This window comes from Antechinus flavipes, chromosome 2 (genome assembly GCF_016432865.1).
Source record: "Antechinus flavipes isolate AdamAnt ecotype Samford, QLD, Australia chromosome 2, AdamAnt_v2, whole genome shotgun sequence".
NCBI lineage: Eukaryota > Metazoa > Chordata > Mammalia > Dasyuromorphia > Dasyuridae > Antechinus > Antechinus flavipes.
This window is the reverse complement of record NC_067399.1, coordinates 331386379-331412467: the sequence shown is the minus strand read 5'-3', so window position 1 is coordinate 331412467 and position 26089 is coordinate 331386379. Positions and strand designations below refer to the sequence as shown.

Below are 26089 nucleotides of genomic sequence, written 5' to 3'. Positions count from 1 at the left end.
CCTGTGTGATACAGTAATAAGTCTTGCTTTAAAAAAAATTACTTGAGAGATCTGAGATTCAAACTGGCTTAGTTTTAAAAGACTGGTATGCAGTGAACCAGCCAGCTGCAGTTCTTGGGGGGAAAAGAAAATAGGGGAAAAACACCCTAACTTTGGGAAAGTGCAATAGAGCATGTTAAGGTGTGTGGTACTGTGCCAAAGACAGAAAAAAATATTTTGCTGCAACCGCAAAACTAGTCATATGTTATTACTTACGATATGGTTGACAATGCCTGGCACAGGGCATGAAAAAATAATTTCAAATGGATTTGGCATCCCTCTATGTTAACAGGAAACTGTGTGTTCTTTGATTCTGTTGATTGGCTTCCTGCTGAAGGCCATCCATGACAGAGTCAGGAATACACAAGAACTATTGTCCAATGTTCATTTTCCTTTTAACCTCTGACTTCTGGCATGGGAAATATGCAACCCTTATTTGATGTGATCAGAACCTAGCAGAAGCTTTGTAGGTACATATTAAAGATTGCAAGCTGGTTGTAAATTTTGTGTTTAGCAGGTTGGTAAAGGAGGAAGAATGCATTGAAATGTATAAATATATGCATGCACAAATAATCTGAGATGAAACATGATTCATTCAACACTAAATAAATAGCATAGATTGTGGAACAACTAAAGTCTTCTACCAGTAAGTGGAATGTAGTCTCCTGGAGAAGAAATGCTGAGACTAGTTGGTACAAATCTATGACTAAATATTATTTTTCATATTTAGAGTTTTAGGACAGGAGTTTACAAACTTTTTTTTACCCCTTTCTTTTATTTTAGCCAAGAAAAAAAAATCATCTCCTTCTCTCCTAGTGACATGCACATGCTTTTCATAAAAATAATCTGGGCAAATGATTTTGCTTCATGTTTAATTAAAATAAACTTAAGAATTTATAGGTTTTACAAAACAACATATAATACAAAATAAAATAACGTGACAATAATATAAATAATTTTGAGTTTCCACCACACATCTATCGGACTGATAAAGATGACAAAAGAAGGTGATGGGCTTTGAAGGAGCTGTGGGAACTAATGTCCATTGGTGCATAGCTGATGGATCTATGAATTGGTCTAACCATTCTGGAGAGCAACCAGGAATTTTTCCAAAAGTCTATTATAATGTGTATAACTTTTGATACAGTTATGAAACTATGAGGTCTGGACTTCAAAGAAATCAAAGAAAAGAAAAAGAATTGTAAAGGTGCAAAAATATTTATAGCAGCTCTTTGGTAAAAATTCTTTTTAGGAATAGCTAAACAAATCATGATGTATTAGTATCATGGCATATTATTATGCCATAAGAAATGATGAAATGAATCGCTTCAGAAGAAAATGAGACTATACACCAATGCAAAGTAAGGTAAGCAGAACTAGAACAATTTATATGATAGTTAAACTATTTAAGAAGAAAAAACAAACCTTCTAGGCTACATATTAACTTTTTGATTGACACAATGATAAACCAAGTCCAAAAGAATGTAGATGTGTTATGCAATATACTTTCTAATGAAGAATGAATGAATGAGGGGGGAGCATTTATTAAACTCTCTACTAAGCAATGGAGATACATAGAAAAGCAAGATAATACTAACTCTCAAGATGCTTACATGGCAATGGGGGGGAACAACATATAAGAAAGATTTCAGTGGCAAGTTGAATGGAAAGGGCCTATGATCCTGAGAGAACATTGGGAAATCAGATGGTAATACCTCTTCTTTATTGCCATTTATACTGAGAAAATCATATCAATTTCCAATTTTGAAGCATTTGACAATGCCAAGGACTTTGATAGCAGGACTTTCTTCTTCAGGTCTTCAGTGGCTATAGCATCTGCAGTTGCAAGGGGACCTCTCCTTAAGGGTTGCTTCCCACAATTAGGTTACTGGGCTATAAGTATTAATGCTCTAAAGACTCTTAGACTCATGATCCCAGATTGTGCCCAGATTAAAGTCTGAAGAAAAATGATGGTCAAAGTACTGGTGGTGGCGATTTTACTTGCCTGGAAGATGGTGCTATTTCTTTGTCTCTCCTTCAGGGTATTTTGCTGCTTAGATCAGGCTATCTTGCCTACATGTGAGTCACAATTATTTGACAATTGGTTGAAATGCTTGGCCCTTTTCCTAAAGGAGTTATTTTCCCAGATGATGTATATAAGAGGTGATATGGAAGCAAGGCAAGTGATCTGGGTGGTGCTGCCAATATTAAGTCTCTTGTGATCCTTTGTCTATTGGTGGCAGGTGGTAGCGACTAGTGGCTGGTTGTCAAAAGGGAAATTGGACTCATTAAGAATTTCTCCCATCAACTGGCTAAAGCTAAGATGCTAGAAGGAGAGGGGATAAACTTAAAATGCAACAAGAAACATACTTTTTTGGACATGGACAATGTGGTCAACTCATTTTACTAGACTATGAGAATTTTATTATGAGGGTTTGGTTTTTTTTTATTTGCTCAATTGGAAGGAATGAGAGACAGATTAAAAGATGAAATACAATGGGACTTTAAAAAAGGATTTCTAATATTTTACTTTTCACAATTACATGTAAAACAATTTTAACATTTGGTTTTTGAGTTTTTGAGTTCCAAATTCTTTCTTCCTCTCTTCTCCTTCCCTCCCCTCTCACTAAGAAGGAAAGCAATTTGAAATAGGTTATACATGTGCAACCATGCAAAACATAATTCTATATTAGTAATGTTGTGAAAGGAAACATAAAATTTAAGAAAAATAAAGTTTAAAAAAGTATGCTTCAATCTGGATTCAGATTCTGTAAGTCCTTTCTCTATAAGTAGATGGTATTTTTCATCATAAGTCCTTCAGAATTGTCTTAAATCATTGTATTACTGAGAGTAGTAGCAGTCATTCACAGTTGATCATCGTACAATATTGCTGTCAGTTCTGCTCACTTAACTTTCAATCAGTTTATATAAATCTATGGGTTTTTTATGAAAGCATCCTGCTCATCACTTCTTATAGCACAATGGTATTCCATCACAATTATATACCACAATTTGTTCAACCACCAATTGATGGGCATTCTGTCAATTTCCAATTCTTTGATACCCCCCCCCAAAAAAAATGCTGCTATAAATCTTTTTGTACATATAGGCTTTTTTCCTATTTGTTTTTTTCTCTCTTTGGCAAACAAACCTGTCTTTTCTTTCTTTACCTGGTAATGGTATTGCTCTGCCAAAATGGTTTTTTCCCCATTTGTTTTTTCTCTCTTTTTTTCTCTCAAAGTGTATGCATAGTTTTATAATCTTTGGGCACAGTTCCAAAGTGCTCTCCAGAATGGTTGTATGAGTTCATTACTCTATCAACAATGCTTTCTTGTCTCAATTTTACCATATTCCCTCCAGCATCTGTCATTTTCCTTTTCTGTCATGTTAAACAATTTGATAGGTATGAGATGAGATCATAAAATTGTATTAACTTGTATTACTCTAATCAATAGTGATTTAGAGCATTTTTTTCGTATAGATTGCTTTATTTCTTCATCTGGAAATGAACTGTTCATATCTTCTTGACTATTTATTGATACGGAACAATAGAATCTCTAAATAGGGTAATATGCTATGAATTAAGTTATGTGACTGTGAAGTGATATTTTATAAGTCCTAAAAACCCATGTAATTATTGCTTATTTGAACTTATGAATTCATAGATAAACATATGGAATTTTGTTTTTTAGGAAAAAAAGAATTGTTTTGTGTTTATAACACAGAAATCTTAAACACAATAAAATAATGTAAAATAAAATAAATAATGGCAGTAGTCGATCAATTATCATGAGACAATGGAATCATAGGCCCATAGACTTAGGTACAGTGGGAATTTTTTTAGTCATGTAATCCAACCTTGTTTACAATTGACACATGAGAAGTAAAATGATTTACCCAAAATCATACAGGCAGTAAATGTCAGTGTAAGGATATGAGCATAAGTCTTCTAATGCTAAATCAAATAATCCTTCCACTTCATTATATTGGCTCCAAAAGTGAGTGGGAAAACATAATGGTGCCAGGGATCCCCTCCAAATCCTTAAATTCAAAACATGGGTATGTGGGAGACATATTCAGGGTTAGGGAGAAATGTGGGATTTCTGTCCAAATACCTATTTTACTTCAGATAAAGATGGAAGACCTGTGCCTATAGCATGGCAGAAGCTGTAAATGAAAGTATCTAATGATTTAGTCATTGATTCCCAATCTCCCCTATCTAGGGGGATGAATACTCCAACTTGGAAAACCCTGATTTAGGATCTCCTTATGATAAATAATCAGTAAATGGATAGCTAGAAGATTCAGTAGATAGAGCACCAAGAGTGGAGTCAGGAAGGCCTGAGTTCAAATATGTCTTTAGACATTTACTAGTTGTATGACAAGTCACTCAACTCCGTTTACCTCAGTTCCTTCATCTGTAAAATGAACTAGAGAAGGAAGTGGCAAACTATTCCAGTATCTTTGCCAATAAAAGCCCAAATGGGATCACAAAGAGTTGGACACAACTGGAACAAATGAATAACAATAACATGAATCAATAAATTTTTTCTCAGCAGTAGTACTATATGCCAAGCACTTTGCTAAGTGCTAAATAGATGAAAAACAATCGATTTCAGTTTTGTAACAAGGTCCCTTTGGGGACACTATATAATTTCTGCCAACTAATTGAAAAATCATCAAATATTTTGATGTAAGACAGAATGGTTGAAATTATACCTAAGAAAATAATTTCTGAGTGTCTTTTATTCCTAGAGCCGTAGGCATGGGCCTAGATGTGTGACAAAACATGTAAGGATAGCATCTAACAGTGTGTTGTTTGCTTCTCTTTAAACTGAAATATCTTCCTACTCTACTTCATTCATAGTGAGTTTTCAGTACATTAATTGTATTTTCATACATTAAATATTTGTAAAAAATATCAAGAAAAACTTAATATACTTCATGCTTTAAGAATCTGTGATTTCATAATGATTTCATGATTTCCTTTTTCCACTGACAGAAACTGCTTCACATCTTTCCCATGGCAGACATAAGTATTACAGCCAAGAAGAATGATTTTCTCTGGTGGTCAGTCTGCTTATGATGAGGCATTATGAAATCAGTTAAGCAGGTTTCTCAGATTGTTGTTATTGTTGATTTATTTTTTAATTGTTGAATTGTGTCTGACTCTTTGTGATCCCATTTAGGGTTTGCTTGGCAAAGATACTAGAGTAGTTTTCCATTTCCTTCTCCAACTCATTTTGCAGATGAGGAAACTGAAGCAAACAGAGTTAAATGATTTGTCCAGGATTATACAGTAAGTGGCAAATGCTGGGTTTGAACTTATAAAGACAAGTCTTTCTGATTTCAGGTGCAGGATTCTATTCATTCACTGTACCACCTAGCAGCATGGTGCTCAATTAGCAGACACAAATCATTATTAGCCTATCAATTATTGCAACTCAGCTTAGTTCCAGATTCTGCTTGCCAAAGCTTTAAGAGCATGTATCATAAACAGCTGGTATAGAAAGAAACTTAAAGCAATTTTTAGTACAATCCAGTCAGTCTCACTGGGGACACATATACATAAAAGAAAAACAGTCCCTATCCTTAAAGAGCTAATGGGAGAAGATGCTACATAAGAGAAAACCATGAAGTGGGGCTAAGAAGAAGGAAAGAATGTATTTGACATGAGGACATGATAGCCAAGTCAAAGAGACCCAAAGAAAAGATTATTGGAGAAGTGAAAGGAGCCCAAAATGAGTGCTTCTAGAGATTTTTTAAAAAGTCCAAAATGAGTGCAGCCAATTGGGACATGAAAAGATTTCTGAAAAGATGTCTGTTTCTTCTCCTTAAAAGGAGGTGTTATGTCTCTGGTCTCTAAGGTGAGGGGGAGAAGGTAGTGATGAGGTATGAGTTAATGAGGCTGGTTGAATCTTTCAAACTTATGAAATGTCCTACTAATGACCCCTAAGACTAGGGAACATGGCATAACACTTTCATTTTCTGAATAAAGATACTGAGGCCCCCCAAAATGAAATAATTTGCCCAAAATTGCAGTCCTTGTTAATAACAGCTGAGATTAAAATTTATGTCCCCTTTATAGGAGATCAGAGCTACAGATACAAATCCCTAGTCCCAAGTCAATGTATATTTTGGACTATTCAAATATATGTTAGTTGCTCAATTCCTGGGATTCCATGATCAAAATCTGGAAAGCCCCCATTATTCCTGATCTTCCACTAATTTTGTCAAATTCTACCCAAAATACTAAGATGGCAATGTATTAGGATGCAGAGAAAAGCGGGTTCCCATGAGAAATGCTATAGTTTAAAAAAATTAAATTTATGAGAGAGAACAATGATTTAGAAAACCTAAGACAAATGGCTTATAAATTCCTCCATCCATATCAAGATTGGAAAATTGACAGAAATCTATGAAGGTTCTGAGTGGAGACCACTCAGACTAGGATAAAGATCTAGTGTGCAAGCAGATTAAAAGCACAGGAATAGACAAATACCTACACATAGTACTAGATCAGCACCAGGAAGCCTGTATCCAAACCTTGTCAGGAGACAAAAGCAGAACAGTGAGTAGGCAACACAATGACCAAGCAATGGTTCCCTGAGTGACAACAGAAAACAGTACCAGAACATCTTCTCGCACAGAGTCCAGATGGATTCTAGGAGCCAAAGCATGAGACCAGACTAGCACCCAAGTAGTGAAGGACTCAAGTAGCCTACACCCAAGAAAAGCAAGAAACAATGACAGAGCAACACTGGAATAGTATAGTGTCCAAGCAGTCCTTCCCTGAGCCAAAATAAAAGACAAGGACAAATGGTACCAAAGAAGCCCAAATGTAACCAGAGCACAGGTAACCTACTCCCAATCTACAATAGGAGAAAGAGCCACACCAGAACAGGAGTAGACCAATGAACAGGCTGCATAGAGCTAAGCCACAGAATGGCCAAAGTGGCAGCATGTGGGAAACAAAGTATCTATAGTCTTCCATGAAGTCTGCTACCAGTACAATTGATTATTGGGACCTCCCAGTGTCACAGAAAGAGATAGATTTTGGTTTGGGACCATTTTCAATCTCCTTCTCACACAGGTTTAAATCTGGAATTGATTCTAAGTCAAAATGAACTCAAATCCAGGAATATTAGTGGAGGGCAAGGTCTAGTTTTAGCTGCTACATCTGGAACCAAGTAGGACTTTGTCAATACTACCACTGAGATAAAGTAGAGTCTTACCAGTGACAAAGCCTTAGTCCAGAAATTGAGTCTAGAGATAGAATAAACTGGGGGGAGGGGGGAAGGGGGTGAGAAACACTATAGACTGAGATGGCCAGGAAGTAAATTAAAAAAAAATTATCTCCACGAAAAATAGCCCCTCAGAATAAAAGAATATCTTAGTCAAAAGAATCACATGAGTAACTGAAAGAAATTAAATGAGAAAAATAAAATATAATATTAAAAGAAAGACAGGTAGGAAGAAAAGAAAGGTGAGGAGAATTATCAATATTGAGCAGATGGTAGTAATAAACCTAAGAAATGAACTTCCTAAAGATTGGAATGGGCCAAACAGAAAGTAACAATTTTTTGAGACAACAAAATATATTAAAACAAAATCAAAGGGGAAAGGGTATAGAAGGCATAAAATATCAAACTTGGGTGACCTAGAAAACAGGTCAAGAAGAGATTCTAAGAATCATTATGCTACTAGTATGCCATCCTATCCCTAGGGAAAAAAAGTCTAGCTATCACATTTCAAGTGATTATTAAATAATAACTGATTGGGTTTATTAGATCCAAAAGGCAAAGAGAAAAGAGAACTAATCCAAACTGGAAATTAGTATGGCAGAAATTAGGCAAGGACCCACACTTAACACCATATACCAAGATAAGATCAAAATGGGTCCATGACCTAGGCATAAAGAACGAGATTATAAATAAATTAGAGGAACATAGGATAGTTTATCTCTCAGACTTGTGGAGGAGAAAGAAATTTGTGACCAAAGATGAACTAGAGACCATTACTGATCACAAAATAGAAAATTTTGATTATATCAAATTAAAAAGCCTTTATACAAACAGAACGAATGCAAACAAGATTAGTAGGGAAGCAACAAACTGGAAAAACATCTTTACAATTAAAGGTTCTGATAAAGGCCTCATTTCCAAAATATATAGAGAACTGACTCAAATTTATAAAAAATCAAGCCATTCTCCAATTGATAAATGGTCAAAGGATATGAACAGACAATTTTCAGATGATGAAATTGAAACTATTACCACTCACATGAAAGAGTGTTCCAATTCACTATTAATCAAAGAAATGCAAATTAAGACAACTCTGAAATATCACTATACACCTATCAGATTGGCTAAGATGACAGGAAAAAATAATGATGAATGTTGCAGGGGATGTGGGAATACGGGGACACTGATGCATTGTTGGTGGAGTTGTGAACGAATCCAATCATTCTGGAAAGCAATCTGGAATTATGCCCAAAAAGTTATCAAACTGTGCATACCCTTTGATCCAGCAGTGTTTCTATTGGGCTTATACCCCAAAGAGATACTAAAAAAGGGAAAGGGACCTGTATGTGCCAAAATGTTTGTGGCAACCCTGTTTGTAGTGGCTAGAAACTGGAAAATGAATGGATGCCCATCAATTGGAGGATGGCTGGGTAAATTGTGGTATATGAATGTTATGGAATATTATTGCTCTGTAAGGAATGACCAGCAGGATGAATACAGAGAGGCTTGGAGAGACCTACATGGACGGATGCTAAGTGAGATGAGCAGAACCAGATCATTATACACTTCGACAACGATATTGTATGAGGATGTATTCTGATGGAAGTGGATTTCTATGACAAAGAGACCTAACTGAGTTTCAATGGATAAATGATGGACAGAAATAGCTACACCCAAAGAAGGAACACTGGGAAACGAATGTGAACTATTTGCATTTTTGATTTTCTTCCCGAGTTATTTTTACCTTCTGAATCCAATTCTCCCTGTGCAACAGGAGAACTGTTCGGTTCTGCAAATATGTATTGTATCTAGGATATACTGCAACATATTTAACATATATAGGACTGCTTGCCATCTTGGGGGGGGGTGGAGGGAGGGAGGGGAAAAAACGAAACATAAGCGAGTGCAAGGGATAATGTTGTAAAAAATTACCCTGGCATGGATTCTGTCAATACAAAGTTATTATTAAATAAAATAAAATTTAAATTAAAAAAAAAGAGAGAATTAATCCAGTTGCCATCTCATGAAATAAGAAAAAAAATGAAAATTCCCAGGCATTTTATAGTAAAAATCCCAAGCCCCTCACAGAAAAATATTGCAAATAGCCATTAAGAGAAAGTTCAAATACAAAAGAACCAGAAAAGGGATGAAATAAGACTTGGTCTTTTTCATCTTAAAAAGGAAAAAAAAATCTTGAAAAATAGCATTCCTAAGGTAAAAGATAAAGACTTTCAAACTAATATCTTACATTGCAAGATTTAACACAGTTCTACAAGGCAAAATAGACCTTCATAGAATAGTGGAATTTTAAGTCTTCCTCATAAAAAGACCAGAGCTAAGTAAAATTTACAATATAAACATAGGAATCAAGAGGAAGCCAGAAAAACAGATGAAATTGAGCCTTTGAAAGGAACTATATAATGATGAAAGCTTATATTCTAATAAGAAAATGTTAAAGAAATGTCCTTTCAGAATCCAAATTCTTCAAGAGTCATAGAGGAAGTTCAATAAAACAAACAGAAGACATAGGGGTACCTTTCTTTTGATGGTCTTAAGAGAAGAAATAAAATGAAGATAAGATGGAATATATTTGAAAAGAAAGAAAAAAGAAAGGGGATTATGCCTACGATTTTGCATAGTAAGAGTACCTAAGGTGAAGAATATGTAAACATGGAGGAAGAGATGGGGTCATTATATGAAACTCACTCTCAAGTGAATGAAACAAGGGAAAGCTGAATGTACACAAACATGCAAACAAAAAAAAAAATAAGCATAGAAGTACAGTAAGCATAATAAGGAAATAGAGACAGGGAAAGAGAAAATGGGGGGATTAAAAAGGTGGGGTAGATCAGTGAAGGATTAGTTATAAGCAAAACAAACTCCAACATCAGAAATTGGATCATGAAAAATGTAATGAAAGGAAAAAATGAGGAAAAACCTATGATGAGAGGGTGGAGCAAAAGGAAAAGAAGAGGAGCAGTGAAATAAAAAGGTTTAATTATAGATCATTAGAATTAAGCATACACTTCCTTAATCATCTCCTTCATCTCTATAAAGATGAGATTTGGGAGCAAAGAATGAACAAAAAAGTGTAACAGTATAAAAAAGAGGGAAATACACAATTGACTATCATAAATCATAATTATGAAGGACATGAATTCACCGATAAAATGGAAAAGCCTAGAAAAATGAATTTAAAAGTAGATTTCAGCATTATATTGTTTATAAGAAACACACTTGAAATATAAAAACTCAAAAAAAGTTAGAATAAAGTCTTGAAACAGGTTCTGTTTAGGTGAAAAAGTGAAGATAATGTTCATGATCTCAAAAAGAATGATAGTAAAAATAGGCTTCAAAAAGAATAGAGAAGCTATATTATTCTTAAATATTATTAATTAATATCAATACTAGTATATCTGTACCAAATGATATATCTAAATACTTCAAGGAAAAATTAATCAATTTACAGGAAAAAACATACAAGTGAAGAAAAATTATATTAGTGAGGGATTTACATGTACTTCTTTTGAATATAAACAAAGAAGAAGGAAGGGCATGAACAGAATTTTAGTTAACTTAGACGTGATAGATCTCTGGAAAATACTTAATCGAAAAGAAAGTAATATAAATATTTTTCACATGTGTTTGACACTTCTACAAAAGTTAACAATATATTAAGGCATCAAAAATCTCAAACAAGAGCAGAAAAAATAAAAACATTTAAAAGACTCTTTATTGACCAAAATAAATTTAAATATATATTCAATAAAGGACAATTGAATAGAGGAATAAAAATTAATTGAAGATTAGATAATTTAATCCTAAAGAATCTATGGATTGAAAAACATTTTATCAAAACAATAGCAAATTTTATCAAGAAAATGAGAGTACATGTAAAAGTTAGGGGAGGGATGCAGATAAGCAGTGATATGGAGAAATTTTTATATCTGCAAACACATTCTATTCAATCAAAAAAATAGAAAAAACCTTCAAAGCATTTTTGAAAATGAATTCTATCAAACATTTAAAGAACAATCAATTCCTATATTATATAACCTCTTTGGGAAAAAAGTATGCGTTCATGACTAAAAAGTAAAGACAGAAGATAAAGTGAACACTCTTTAAATTTAATTTAAAATTAATTTTTCCCATAAAAACCCCCACTATAATCAAAATAAGAAGAGAACTTTTAAAACTGGAATCTTTGTAGCAAGTTTCTCTTATAAAGTTATATAAGGAATTGATCCAAATCTACAAAAACAATAGCCATTCCCCAATAGATCAGTGACTAAAAGAAATACCCAAGAAGTTATCAAGGGAAGACGTCTAAGCTATTAACAATCATATTAAAAATGCTTCAAATCACTAATAAAACAATTCTTGACTCTTTTGAGATTGGCAAAGATAAACAAAAAGAAAAATATAAATTGTTGAAGAAGCCATAAGATAATAGTCATATTAATGCATTTTTGATCGGGCTGTGAACTGGTTTAGTTATTTTAGAAAGCAATTTGTAATTGCAATGTTGATGGTATGACATCTGTTTAGCTATTTTATTTTGCCCCATATAGATTATGTATGTACAAATGAGGTTGTCTAGAGCTGGGTCACAGTTAGACATGAAAAGACATCTCTAGCATCTCTTTCCCTCATACTCCTTCGAGGAAGACTTTGATTACTGCTAAAAAAGAAAACAGAAAGTTGGAGCCAGAAGCTAGCCACTCCTCTATCTTCAGAGAGAGAATCAGGCTAGAATTATACTTATCTGTCCCATTAAATATTATTTGCTTAAGAGATATACTTTTTAATGCTTAGGCTAAATTCCTTATCACTATTTCTTAATAGGAAAGGAAGGACAAAAGCTTTAAAGCCAAGGTTTGGCTTCCTTCCCACCAAATACCAGTTCCACAATGAAAACACAATGCAAATAGCAAAGAAATCCATCTATTTAAGTCAATAGCAGAACATAAATTAGTGAAAATATACATATAAAAATATATACTATACCATACAGGTTGAATGAATTCTTCTTTGGGGAGTGAGATCACTCATCTCAACCTAGAGAGAGAGTTACAGATCTCACTAAAGAGGAAAAATTTCCCAAGTCTTTAGCATAGCAAGCTGGAGATAAGGACATGATAGAAACTGTCAGACAGTTAGAATGACTCATCTTCCTGAGTTCAAATCTGGCCTCAGACACTAGCTGTGTAATCTTGGACAAATTACTGTCCTGCATTACAGCTCATATGTAAAATGAGGTGAAGAAGGAAATGGCAAAGCACTTCAATTTCTCTGTAAGAAAACCCCAAATGAGACCATAAAGTGTTGAACACAACTAAAAATGACCAACAAAAACAGACTGTCCATTTTTCTGTAAGTCAACTTCTTCCCAATGTCTTTCTGTCACTTCGGTGACTAGAACAGAGATTGGAATTATGGATATTCTTTCTTAAAGCTGGAAGACAGAAGAGCCTGGATATCTATTTTCTATTGCTCTTAACAATTCACAATTACTTCATACAGGTATGAGATACTGAGAAATCAATCTCCACCAAGAAAGAGAGAATACCATACAACTGCCCCTTCAAACCAAAGATCACATAATTATAACAAAAAAGGTCAGTACATTGTACCTACTTTTTGAACAATAACAATATTTCTACTAGGTCTCTATCCTCAATGAGAGCAAAGTTGAAGATAAAAGACCCACATGTACAAAAATATTTATAGAAACTATTTTTGTTATAGAGAATTATATTATTTGTTATATTTTGTTATACCTTACATGGGTAGGATATCTATCAACTGGGGAATGACTGAATAAATGATGGTATATGAATATAATGAAATTTTACTGTCATAAAAATGAAGACTCATTACAGATAAACATGGAAAGACATGAATTGATGCAGAGTGACATGAAAGGAATCTGGGAAACAATTTCTACAATGACAATTAACTTAATAAAGACAAACAACTTTAAAAGACTTAAAAACTCTGTTCAATTTCATAAGAACTAGAGAAGTTAATTCCTACACAAGTTACACAGATGTTGTACAACATGTACTAACACCCTAGCAGAGAAAAAATAATCTGCTTTAAACCCTGAAAGAGAGAAGCATTATATAAATATACTTTTAGTCATATTGAATGGCCTGGAAGTGTAATCATCTTATACTGTCCATAGACCCCTTTCGATTAATGTGAAATAGAAAAAAATCATTTTTGGTATATTTTAAAAGGTATTAAATATACTTCTACTTCATACCAGTGATGAGTTTAAATTTTTTTAAAGTATCAGTTGTCCAGCTTGGTTTGGATTCAGAATATCATACCTCCTCATGAGAAGTTCATCACTTGAAATCACATTTCATCTACCCCCAAACTCTAGCAGCACTCCCTCTGTCCTTTTTCAACTTCCTTTTATGTGTTGTCTTCCTCTGTTAGATTGCGAGTATCTTTCTCTTTCTTAATTGTATCCTTGGTGCCTAGTATAATACCTAGTTCAGAATATTGACTATTTTAAACCCTAAGATCATTAAGTCATATTCAGAGAGTTCATCACTATCTCTTAGTAATATAAATAATAATAATTAATAATAATAATGACAAAAATAACAACTCACATTTTTATAGGGGCCTGAGGTTTATTGAATATTTGGTTGTCTCATTAGAACCTTACAATACAATGACATATATGCACTTTTGGTTTTCAGTCATTTCAGTAGTATTTGACTCTTTATGACTCTATTTGGGGTTTTCTTGAGAAAGATGCTGGAATGGTTTGCCATGTCCTTCTCCAACTCAGTTTACAGATGTGAAAACTAAAGCAAATAGGGTTAAGTGACTTGCCCAAGATCACAAAGCTAGTATCTGAAACTGCCTTACTTCCCCCAAAATGCCATTATTATTCCCCATTTTACAAAAGAAGCTAAGATTCAGAGATGTTAAGTGGTTTGTTCGCAAATTTTTACAAATGTCTTAAGTGGATTTGAACGTAAATGATACAAAGTCCAACAGTCTATTCTTTATACCAGGCTGCCTTTAAATAAGTCAGTAAATTTTCTCTGCACTTACAACACCAAGTGGCCACCATGCATACTTTTATGATATGATAATATAGCCGAAATAATTAGATTTTCTTTTACTCCTTCCCTTCCTCTACAAAGGCATCTGTCTTTTGACTTATTCATTCTCAATAGGAAAGCTTCAAAGCATTAATTCCTCTTCCTGAGGAGCTGGAAACATTTTATAATAGATAGGTAACACCAGGCACCCTCCTCTCATGGTCCCAAAGGACTATTCCAGCCCTACTGCTGGTTTTACCCACCTACTGCTTTCTCTGCTTCATAATCTGATCTTCTCTTCTTTCAAATCCATTCTCTATATAGGCAAAACTTAGATATATTGCAGTTTTAGTTCCAGATCACAGTAATAAATAAAGTAACTATCTCAGGAAAGCAAGTTACATGATTTTTTTTTTGTTTCCCAGTGCATATAAAAGTTATGTTTTCACTATAATATAGTCCATTAACTATGTAAAAAATTATGTCTAAAAATGTATGTACCTTAATTTTAAAATAATTTATTGTTAAAAATGCTAGGCATCTCCTAAACCTTCAGAGAGTCAGAATCTTAGAGAGTGTTCAGAGAGGGTCTTAACTCTATGTTGATCACTACTGACTGGGTTGGGATGATGGAGGAATTTCTAAAAACAAGAAAAGATGTAATTTGCCATATCAATTAACTCTTCCTTTTACTTGAACACTTACACTGTTCAAGTGTAGAGTTATTACATGGATCAATACAAACGGATCAATACACAATATTATTGTGTATCAGTCAATAGGAAGGATCAAAGAGAGGAAAAAAATGAGGGAACAGCTGGTGGGTGGAGCAATCAGAACATAATCAGAATTTATTGATTAAATGTGTTGTTTTATATGGACACAATTTATGGTATCCTAAAATAATTACTATAGTAACATAAAAGATCACTGATCACAGATCACTACTTCATCAATCAAGTTCAAATCAGCAGTCCCCAAAAATGATGCCTTTACTTTTTAAAGAATTAAATTATTGCCCCCCAAAGTTGAGAGTTTACCAATCTACTCTTAATACACAAAGAGAGATTGGTTTTCAACATATGTCTAGACTAAAGATCAAATATGGGGCCACAACAGTCCTAAATGTGAGTATACCAGACAAAAGGTAAATTAGGAAATATTTAACAAATAAAAACCGCTTGTAAATAAGTGGTTTTTCTAAGGCAATATGCGCGGCCCTCAAGAATTCTTATATATGGTTTAATGCTTCCTATTTCTATTTAATACTACTAGTCCAGAAAAATATTGTCCCCCATCATTTGTATTTTATTTTTCTTTATTAGTTTTGTGGTCTATTTTTGAAACTCATCAACTATTTCTTTCTTTGTAGTATGCTCTCACCACAATATTACTTTCATTTCATTATCCATTGAAAAGGAGAGAAATGCATTCGATAGAAGTTGGATAGCCTCAATGGAAAGACTATGAATTTAGGAAACACATGGGTTCAAATCCTGAATTATTTGTGTGACTTTAGGCAAGTCACTTACTCTCTATGAGTTTTACTTTTCCTCATCAGTAGAATGGAATGCTAATAATTATACTCTTTACTTCTCTAATTATCTATGAAATAATTAGAGTAACTCATAGGTATATAACTCTTAACAATTTCTAAATAAAATCATATAATTGCTAAAGTGCTTTCTCTACAGTTTCTGAAGTGTTTTCTACATAATCCTCTGGAGTAGAGGGTATAATCATTAGCATCCCATTCTACTAATGGGAAAAGTAAAACTCATAGTAAGTGACTTGCCTAAAATCACACAAATAATAAATGGGAAATTCAGGATTTGAACCCAGGTCTTCTAAATCCAATAATCTTGCCATTATGTCACATTTCTTTCCAAAATTAAGGCATTAGATGATCTCTTTCTAGCTTTAACAAATTATAATGAGAAGCTTTACTTTAGAATCATAGTGGTAGACATGTCAGCTAGGGAGAAATAAGAAAGTACTTGGCACTAAGAATAGAATGCAAGATCCTCAAGAACAAAAATTACTTCATTTTTGCTTTTGGGTGCCCAGAAACTAGCATAGATTAACACATGAATTCTTGTTGACAGATTGATCAGGAGGAGTGTCTATAAGCAGGTAAAGATGCAAAAAAGAAGTGTAAGAAGTTTCTGAGGAAAAATTTTGCCTACTCACAATTTTGCCTATGCTAACCATACAATCTCCAATCTTCAGTTCAGTCATGATACACTGAAGTTTTCTTTACCTTGAAGCTTGTGCTTCTAGGGTTTGAAGATAAATGTCACTTTCTTGTAACACAATCAAATTTCTTCATCAGTACATGTTGAAATTTCAGTATATATTGAAAGCAGATTTTTATTCACTAATTGATGTTCTTTATTTTCTCCATGTAACTTCAACAAAAAGAAAAAAATGCTTCTTGAGATCATTTATTTTACTTTATAGGTTCCTTGAATGAGAGAAATGGTTTATCAGATATTCAAGTCAATTCCCAAATCCCAAATGTGCTTAGCTAAGTTCTTATTAAGCTTTGTAGATAATTTAAGGGAAATATAAGTCATATACTTCTGATTCATTTAGATTGAACTCCTCAAAACACTGCATTAAACAACTATTAGACTGCAAGAAACCTTCAGTATATTTTATATTCTGAAAATAGGAAGCTCTATTTTGCAAAGGGCAAACATACTCAAACAGTAAATGGTTCCAGTTTGTTCTGACTTGTCTAACCCAAGGAAGCTTAATGGCTTCTAATCTTTGAAAAATGTATTTTCTTTTCCCTGCCAGACTCATTACTTGAGATGCAAAAAAGCCACAAAATGCTCATAGGGGAAAAAAGTGAAGAGATGCTCTCAATTTGTTTACAATGCAACATTTCCATATTAATGTAGTAGAAAGTTTAGAAATCATGAAAAGTTTCCCTTTATTATTCCCTTTATTAGTTTGGATTTCAATCTAAATTTCTCATAGATTTTAACCAGGTTCTAGTCAAAGGTCACTTTGCTGGAGCACCAATCCAATGAAGAGCAAGAAGATGAATATCGTAGGAATTTTTGTATACTGAGATGTCTTCTAGTAACTAATAATAACAAGAAGTTTGTAGGATGTTTCCACACATCCTTTGCACCTGAAGCAGAAGAAAAGCTTCCCCAAACCTAATGACTATCTGTAGCACTGAAACTCTTCTCTTTCAAATTAAGTCCCAACGTGACTGATTATTGGTTATGTGAACTAAGGTAATTCACTTTACTTCTTGTGACCTCAGTTTCTTTATCTGTAAAATGGAAGGTTTCACTAGATGATGTCAAATATCCCTTCAAAAATTAATATTCTATTACCTTTGGAGTCTGTGAGGTAGTAACTATTTCACACTTTCATCTGATTTCTCTTTTAATTTCTGGGTCTCTCCTGAAAAATCAACGAATTTGTTTATTGCTGACATTAAAAGAGCTAATGAGCTCAAGAAAAAAAAATCACATTTTGTTCAGTAGATCCACATAAATATTTAATTACAACCATTAGTCTTTGGAACATTCCAGAAAAATTGAGATTATGAAGCAGTTGAAAGTGGCCTTGTCCAAAGTCATGCTCACAACATAAAATAGGTCACAGAAATTATAACATGTTTTTATTGGTTGTTAAACTTCTATGAGGCATTATCTATTTAGGAAAAGGAGGAGGAATAATATTTTATAAGTTTTCAAAGCATTTTATTTATGCTATCTCATTGGTCCAACTATTTAGAAAAGTCCAAAATGGATGCAAACAATTCTGTTTAGAGGATATATACATTTAGATATAAAAAAGACCTAAGACGCCCCATCTCATTGAATAAGTGGAAAAACAGACTTAGACAGTTAAAGTGATATAAGAAAGAAATATTACATAGTAGAAATGACAGAAATTAGAAAATAAGCTTTTTTTTTTCTTTTCACATATCACTAAGAATGGCTCTGCAATAACCTCTACCAGTTATGTAACTTGCTTAGGACACATCGTTCATCTGAACCTAAAGATATGAATTCATCAAAGGTAGCTAAATCTCTGTCACTGTCCCTTACTTTCTTCCTTCTCTCATTTTTTTTCATTATATAGAATCTAACTATGGGAAAATATTGCAGTCTCACCAACATTAGTTTTGTGAGCCTTTTTTTAATTAATTTTTTTTATTTCTAATAGTATTTTATTTTTTCAAATACATGTAAAGATAGTTTTCAACATATATTTTTGTAAACATTGGGTTTTAAACTTTTCTCCTTTCCTTCTTACCTCTCCCCTTCCCAAGACACAAGCAATCTGATATAGGTTAAATATATGCAATTCTTTTAAATATATTTCCATATTTGCCATGCTATATAAGAAAAATCAGACCAAGAGGGGGAAAAAACACAAGAAAGAAAACAAACAAATAAAAAAAATGAAAATGCTATTCTTCCATCCATATTCAGTCTCCATAGTTCTTGGCATTTTTCCTTTTTTTTCTGGGGGAAAATTTTTTTTATTTTTTATTTATTTATTTTTCTTTTCTTTTCTTTTTTTTTTCTTTCTTCTTCTTCTTCTTCTTTTTTTTTAAAATAACTTTTTATTGACAGAACACATGCCAGGGTAATTTTTTACAACATTATCCCTTTCACTCTCTTCTGTTCTGATTTTCCCTTCCCTCCCTCCATCCCCTCCTATACATGTTAAATAGGTTACAGTATATCCTAGATACAATATACGTGTGCAGAACCAAACAGTTCTCTTGTTGCACAGGAAGAATTGGATTCAGAAGGTATAAATAACCCAGGAAGAATAACAAAAATGCAAGCAGTTTACATTCATTTCCCAGTGTCCTTTCTTTGGGTGTAGCTGCTTCTGTCCATCTTTGATCAACTGAAACTCAGATCTCTTTGTCAGAGAAATCCACTTCCATCAGAATACATCCTCATACAGTATCATTATTGAGGTATATAATGATCTCCTGGTTCTGCTCATTTCACTTAGCATCAGTTCATGTAAGTCTCTCCAAGACTCTCTGTATTCATCCTGCTGGTCATTTCTTACAGAACAATAATATTCCATAACATTCATATACCACAATTTACTCAACCATTCTCCAATTGATGGGCGTCCATTCATTTTCCAGCTTCTAGTCTTGGCATTTTTGCATCCTAATTGTATTGGAATTGCCTTGAATCACTACATATAAATTCACTTATATGAACTGATGCTGGGTGAAATTAAATAGAATTAGAAAATAAATTTATACATAAAATGAATCATTTTGAAGACTTTTATAAACTGATGAAGAATGAAAAAAGAAATGATTTATACAAGAACAAACATTGCAAAGACAACTTTGAAATAAAAAATCATTATTAATACAATGACCATCCATGATTTCAGATGATTGATGATGACACATGTTATCTATATCTGGATAGAAAGTCAATTGATTTAGGGTATAGGATGAGGAGACAAATGGGTGTGTTTATGTGTATGTGTGTATGTATGTCTATATCTATCTATATGTGTGTGTGTGTGTGTATTTGTATGTGAATATATATGCATCTAATCAGGGCATTTGTTTTGCTTGTTTATGCATATATGTTACAAGGACTTTTTGTTTTCTCTTTTTTCCCAATAGAATGAGAAGTGGGGAAGGAGAGAAAATATATTTCTGTTTGCTTTTTAATAGAGAAGTTAGGGATTAGGCAATGCTATAGTGCTACATTTACAGAATGTTGCATGCCTTTTCAGATGTGGTCACTAATTATAGTTTTGCTTAATTTTTTTACTTTATTAAAAGAAATGTTTCACAAAGAAGAGATAATTTATGGATGTTTGTAATGTAAAAGCAAAGCACATCAATAAAGCTGTTTTTAAGATTTCCCAATTTATAAATTGGGGATATCTGCCTCATAATAATAATGTGAAGAAAGCAAATCTTAAATCACTATATAATATTGGATATAAATATTATTGGCAACAAGAAAGCCCAACACCAAACAAACCGATAGTGAAATGTCAATCAGCTACAACTGCAGATGAAAACTAAGGTAAGCTCCTGCTTAGGAGTGCAGACCTTTTTAAGGTAGTCTTTCAATCATAGCCATTCTATAAGAACAAAAGCCAGATTTCATTAGAGAGACTCTGGAGAATTGTCATGTATCTACTGAGAGAGAGTTTTGTTTCTGTCAGTAAGTACAGTCTAAACTAGAAGCAAAGGGAAAAAAATAGTGATGATTTCCAGTTCCTTCATCTTCTGACTTAAGGGAGAGGGATTTCATTGGTTGCTTTGACATTCCTAATGTAGAAAAGGGGACTTTGTATGGAAACACAGTACAAATTGGTGAGCAAACTTACTCTAGGTCTTCCAGTGAAATAGTGGTGCACTTAATTCTTAACCTGAGCCCTAGGTTTCCTGTCTGTAGTCTTCATCTTTCCTGGTCCATTGACTAAATCAACAGATTAACCAACCCCCTCTCTTTCATGAATACGCATAGAAGTGAAAGGTCTTCATCAAATTTAGAAATGTAGATGCATTGATATAAATTCACCAAACACAGAGAATTTAAAGAACTGGCAACCATCCCCACTCTGGGTCTAAACTAGTTACTGCACCCGTCTTTTGTCAACCTTCAGCAACACTATTGCTGGTTCTTATCAACCATCACACTTTCACTGGAAAAAAAGTGTGTTGAAATATTAGCCAGGAAATGTCTTAGTAAAGATCTGGAATTTTTCAACTCATCAGTATTAATAACTTCCTATGTTTAAATCAGCTGAAAGGAAACCCAGAGTAGTTCTTCTATTTTTATAATTAGATAGACTCCTTTAGAAAGTGCAGGTGGATAGACCACAGAGCACATTTGCCTAGGTGTAGAGTATGGTTGTTACCAGAGAGCAGATAATAGCAGCCATATTTTCCTTTTCTGGCATCCTATAAAAGAGTTGTACTGTTGACAGCTGCTGCATCTGGTTCAGACTTTCAGCTCGAGTTGAATTTTGGATTCTGCCCCATGAGATGAAAACACGAAAGTGATTTGCTTTTGTACTTTTACCCAGTTCCTGTTCAATTATTATTGTTAAAAAATTCCAGGAAAAATAATAGGTGAACAAGAGTGCTACATACATTCTTTGAGGTGGGAATTGGAATTAAACAGATATAGCTAGAAGCTAATATGCTTAGGGTTGTGATCCTAGTTCTATCACTTTCATTGAGTAATCCAAAAGGAAAAAAAAAACTTTTAAAAACTTCATACCTACTTTTCTCTATCTGAAAAATTGGGTCACCACCATGACAGTCCTAGCAATTGAGCTGGACAGTTCAAACTAAAAATAATTGTTGAACCAAATTGTAAATCCATAAGATGCTTCATAAACTTCCATTTTAACTATTCTCTCAGTTCCATACAGAAAAGGCAACAACAATAATAATACTGCCTAGTTCTGTCAGCATTATGCCAAATATAATGGTGAATTTAAATATTTGCAATTATTAAATAACAAAGGCTAGTAAATGGCAAATATCAAAGGAGTTAATCTCCTACATGAAAGTAGGGAATTGAATTTAATAATTATTGTTAAATATCTGCTATACACAAGGTTTGATGCTGAGGAAGATACAAAACAAATAATTTATAGTGTAGCAGAGATGATGACATTTAAAAAATCATTGTAATACAAAATGGAATATTATCATTTCCCTACCTCTATATAGCTTATTTATACATAGTTGTTTTCATGTTGTCTCCATCAGTTGACTGTGAGTCCCTTAAAGTTAGAGACTGTATTTTGTCTTTCTTTGCATCCCCAGTGCTTAGCAGAATGCCTGGCACATAATAGGTGCTTAACAACAGTTCATGGAAGATACTCAAACTCACTGAAACAAAAGAGTAATAGTTCTGCATCCATTGAGGAGTCCCACTGAAGACTTTGAACAGAATAAGTCTGCATTTCTCTTTGTATTTTATTTTTGTGATGGTGAAATGTCATATTAGTTTTAGAGATGATGCTTTTAGAAACTGAGTTCCATTTCAGATGGTAACAAACTGTTGTGAAAAAGTCTATCTCTCCTACATAAACTTTAGCAAACACCTGATAGAAGTCCCCAAAATAGCAATTATAAGGAAAACAACAACAAAAAGAAGTAGAAGTAAGTCCCTTCATCTTAGTCCAGAACTGTACAAAAGAAAAAAAAAAAAAACAGCAGAGGCCTGCCATGGTTTCTGAAAGGAAAGCCAGTGCAATCACTGGTAAATGGCCTAGAAACCTGTGGAGCCCAGAAGAGGAGAAAGGAAAATCAGGATTTGGGACAGACCAGATACTGACCTAAGCTTGTCAGAACAGAAGTAGGGAATAAAGTCAGCCCTACAAATTATTTGGCAGATAGGCAAGACCTGAGTTGAACTTAAAGCACTGTGTACCATATCAGGAGAGTGACCAACTCAGTACCTTAGTGCCAGTGCCAAGAAACCTATGCAGGAGAGTTTAACTAACATGATCTTTAATATCTCACTGAGTCCTGTCAGAACCACAGCAAAAAAAGTGAAATCAACTCTTGTTTGAAAATAATGCAAGGATGTATTAACTAGCCAAGGCTAGAGCCCATTGTAGACAACTGAGGAAATAAAACAGAAACCAGAGACTAAGGATTCATGATGGTTCCTTTCTCCTTGCTATAACTAACTAACTCTTTTAGGGTGCTAAATCCCTTTTAGTATTCAGTTTGTCAGTCAATGGCATACTTCTACAACATGCCATATTCCCTTTCTCCTGGTTAATTGTGAGTTCCACTGGGAAACTTATCTTTTCCCTTGTTAATTGTTAGAATCCCTCTCTGTGATTAACTATATATTCTCCTAAATCTATTTCCTATTTACCACTCCTGGTGTCTGCTTTATCTCTTCATTTCCTCTATAATCTCTTTTCATAAGTAAATGTATCTTTTGGCAAGAAGAAAGACCTTGTGAATTCTTCACATGTGAATTGCTACTGAACCCCATGTGATGCTCACCTCATCATTTGGTGCCAAATGCTCTCCTGAATCTTATTAGTACCTAATATCAGCCCCTGCACCTAGATTGCCAACAATAATATCTAGAGAAGTAGGAGAGATGGACAAACAGGCTCTACCCAATTCTTACAAGAGTTCCAGAGAGAACTGTCTTAACCACAAAATCAATCCAAGAGCTAGAGCTAAAAATATGAGTAATGAGAAGAAAACACCCAAACACAATTAACAATTATTGTCTAAGAGAAAAGCCCAGAAGAAAAGAACAGTACTACAAGAACTGCAAGCAGAGGCTTAAAAAAAAGACTTGGCAATAAGACTATAAGAGTATATAAGAGAAATAAAACAGATTTTTAAAAGTGAATTACAAATTAAATAAGAATTTAGAAGGAAAAACTTGAAGGAAAATAAATAGCCTAAAACAGAAAACATTATTCAAATAGTGGACTCTGAGAAAGGAGAATGGAGCAAAAAAAGAATTCAATGACTCCATGACACAAAAAATTAGGGAAACAACATTGAAAAAATTGAAGAAATTACAAAGGATGATTACCAAAAAAAAGACAGCAAAAATAATTCAGAGAGATAGTTTATAAATGAACAAAACTCATTAAAATATGTCCAAACAAAAAGCTAGATTATCACATTTCAAAAAGTCATAAAAGACTACATAATTTTTTTAGGATTTGAGAATAAAATGAAAATAGATAAAATCTACATCTTATCTCCTAAACACCAGGTTGAAATTAAACAGAAATATCCTATATAAAATAGTTTCCAATCCAAAGAAAAAATACTGTAAGAACTAAAAAAGAAAGAGTTCAAGTACCAAAAATCTAAATATTACATAGGACTTAGCAAACAAGATAAGGAAAAGAAAATCTTGAAAATGTATCAAAAAATAATTGTAAAATTTAATATAATATAAGATAATAGATCTAGAAGACAAAATGGTCTTTTGAATTTTGTCTACCTCAGAAAAGAGAGAGAAAATTCACTAAAGAAAAGATAATGAAGAAAAATAGAAATGAAGAAAAAGGAGGAATTTAAAACTTATTATTCCATATAAATAAAGTGCAGGAAAAGATAAGCGTCAGAGGATTCTGAAAAGATGATGGAATATTCAAAAAAGATTCAGCTCTCCAAATTTCCTTCAAAAAAAAAAAAAGACAAAACATTAACTCAGAGGGAACCTAGAGCAAAAGAAATAAGCAAAAGTTGGGGTAAAGCAGTTGTCTTCCTAAAACACCTTGGACAGACTCCAGAAAAGTATCAAGCTTCAGGGGTAGAGGTTCAGCCTGAGTGAAATGCAAACATCTCCAGGCTGACTCTGTAGAATCAACAAATAAATGCTGAGTAGAATTGGGTTGAGAAGTAGCCTCAGTCTTATAAATTTTCATCTTATGTACAGTATCAGGATTTAATGGTTGAATAGGAGAAGACTGAAGGACTTTCCACTATCTAGGGCTACCAAGATTCGTACCAGGCTGCAGCTGAGAAAGATAAGGAGCTTGCACATACCTAGTGAGTGCAGTATCAGAGGCATGGAGATCCTGCTGACCATGGGCATTTGCAGGAGAAAAGAGTCCCTAGTTTCAGTGCTGAGGTAGAGAGGAGAGGTAGAGTGTAAACCACCACAGGGACTGCTGGAAACAAAATCATTTGTGGGACAGCATGATTGGGTATCCTATCTATGATTTAAGAGTTGAAAGGAAAGCCCAAAGTTGTGCCCCATTAATAGACTTCAGAAAATAGCAGTAAGAAGGATGTGAGGCTTGGGGCATTATTCCCTATATATCAGGACTAGAACTTGATTTTACTAATAGCTGTTAAAAGAAATCAAGAAAATTATGAAAATAAAATCAATCACCTTGAAATGAAGAATCAAAAATTTGAGGAAGGAAATAATTCCTTAAAAAATACAATTGGACAAGAGAAGTCAATGACATTCTAAAACACCAAAAAAAAAAAAAAACCCACAAAATCATAAGAATGCAAAAAATAGAAAACAAAATAAAAATGATTAAGCAAAGTACAAAGAATCTAACTGTAGACAGCTACTATAGGAGTTCTGGAGAACAGATTATACAGAAATAATATAAGAATAGTGAGATTACCTGAAAATCATGATTAAAAAATATTGATTATTGAGAAAATTGTCCTGAAGTTCTAGAATAAGAAAGGAAAACAGAAATAGAAAAAAAAATCCACCAATCATCATTTAAAAGAGATCCCAAAGGAAAACTTATAAGAATATCAAAGCAAACTTTCAAAGCTCCTAGGTTAAGAAGAAAATATTGGAAAGGGGAAAAACAATTTAAATATGGAACTATAATAAGAATTACACAAGATTTCGCAGATACTAAGTTCAAGGACCAAAGGTCTTAGAATACTATATTTCATAAAGCAAAAGATCTGGGGCTATAACCAAGAATAATTTATTCAGCAACAGTAAATATAATTCTAAAGGTAGGGAAATGGACATTTAACAAACAAATATTTTCAGCTACTTGTGACCAAAAAAAAGCAGAACTTAAAGGAAATTTTGACATCCAGGAGAAAGATAAGATAAACATTAAAAACCAATTAAAAAGGAATCAGGTTGTTTGCTTCTTATGTGTGAAAATATTATCTCAATACTCTTACTATCATCATTATTTAGGTAGCTTAAAAGAAATGATTGGCCTGAGCTGAGTATGATGGGGTGATTCTAAAAAATAAAATGA

At 33.4% G+C, this 26089-nt stretch overlaps 1 long non-coding RNA gene across 2 annotated transcripts in view; it reads left to right on the top strand.

Annotated features, from left to right (window-relative positions):
- LOC127549600 (uncharacterized) overlaps nt 1-26089 on the top strand; it is a 1392683-nt gene that overhangs the window by 575789 nt on the left and 790805 nt on the right. For both annotated transcript variants that reach the window (XR_007950668.1, XR_007950669.1), the window contains exon 2: nt 19059-19139. This is a non-coding gene — a long non-coding RNA (uncharacterized LOC127549600). The remainder of the gene's footprint in view (nt 1-19058; nt 19140-26089) is intronic.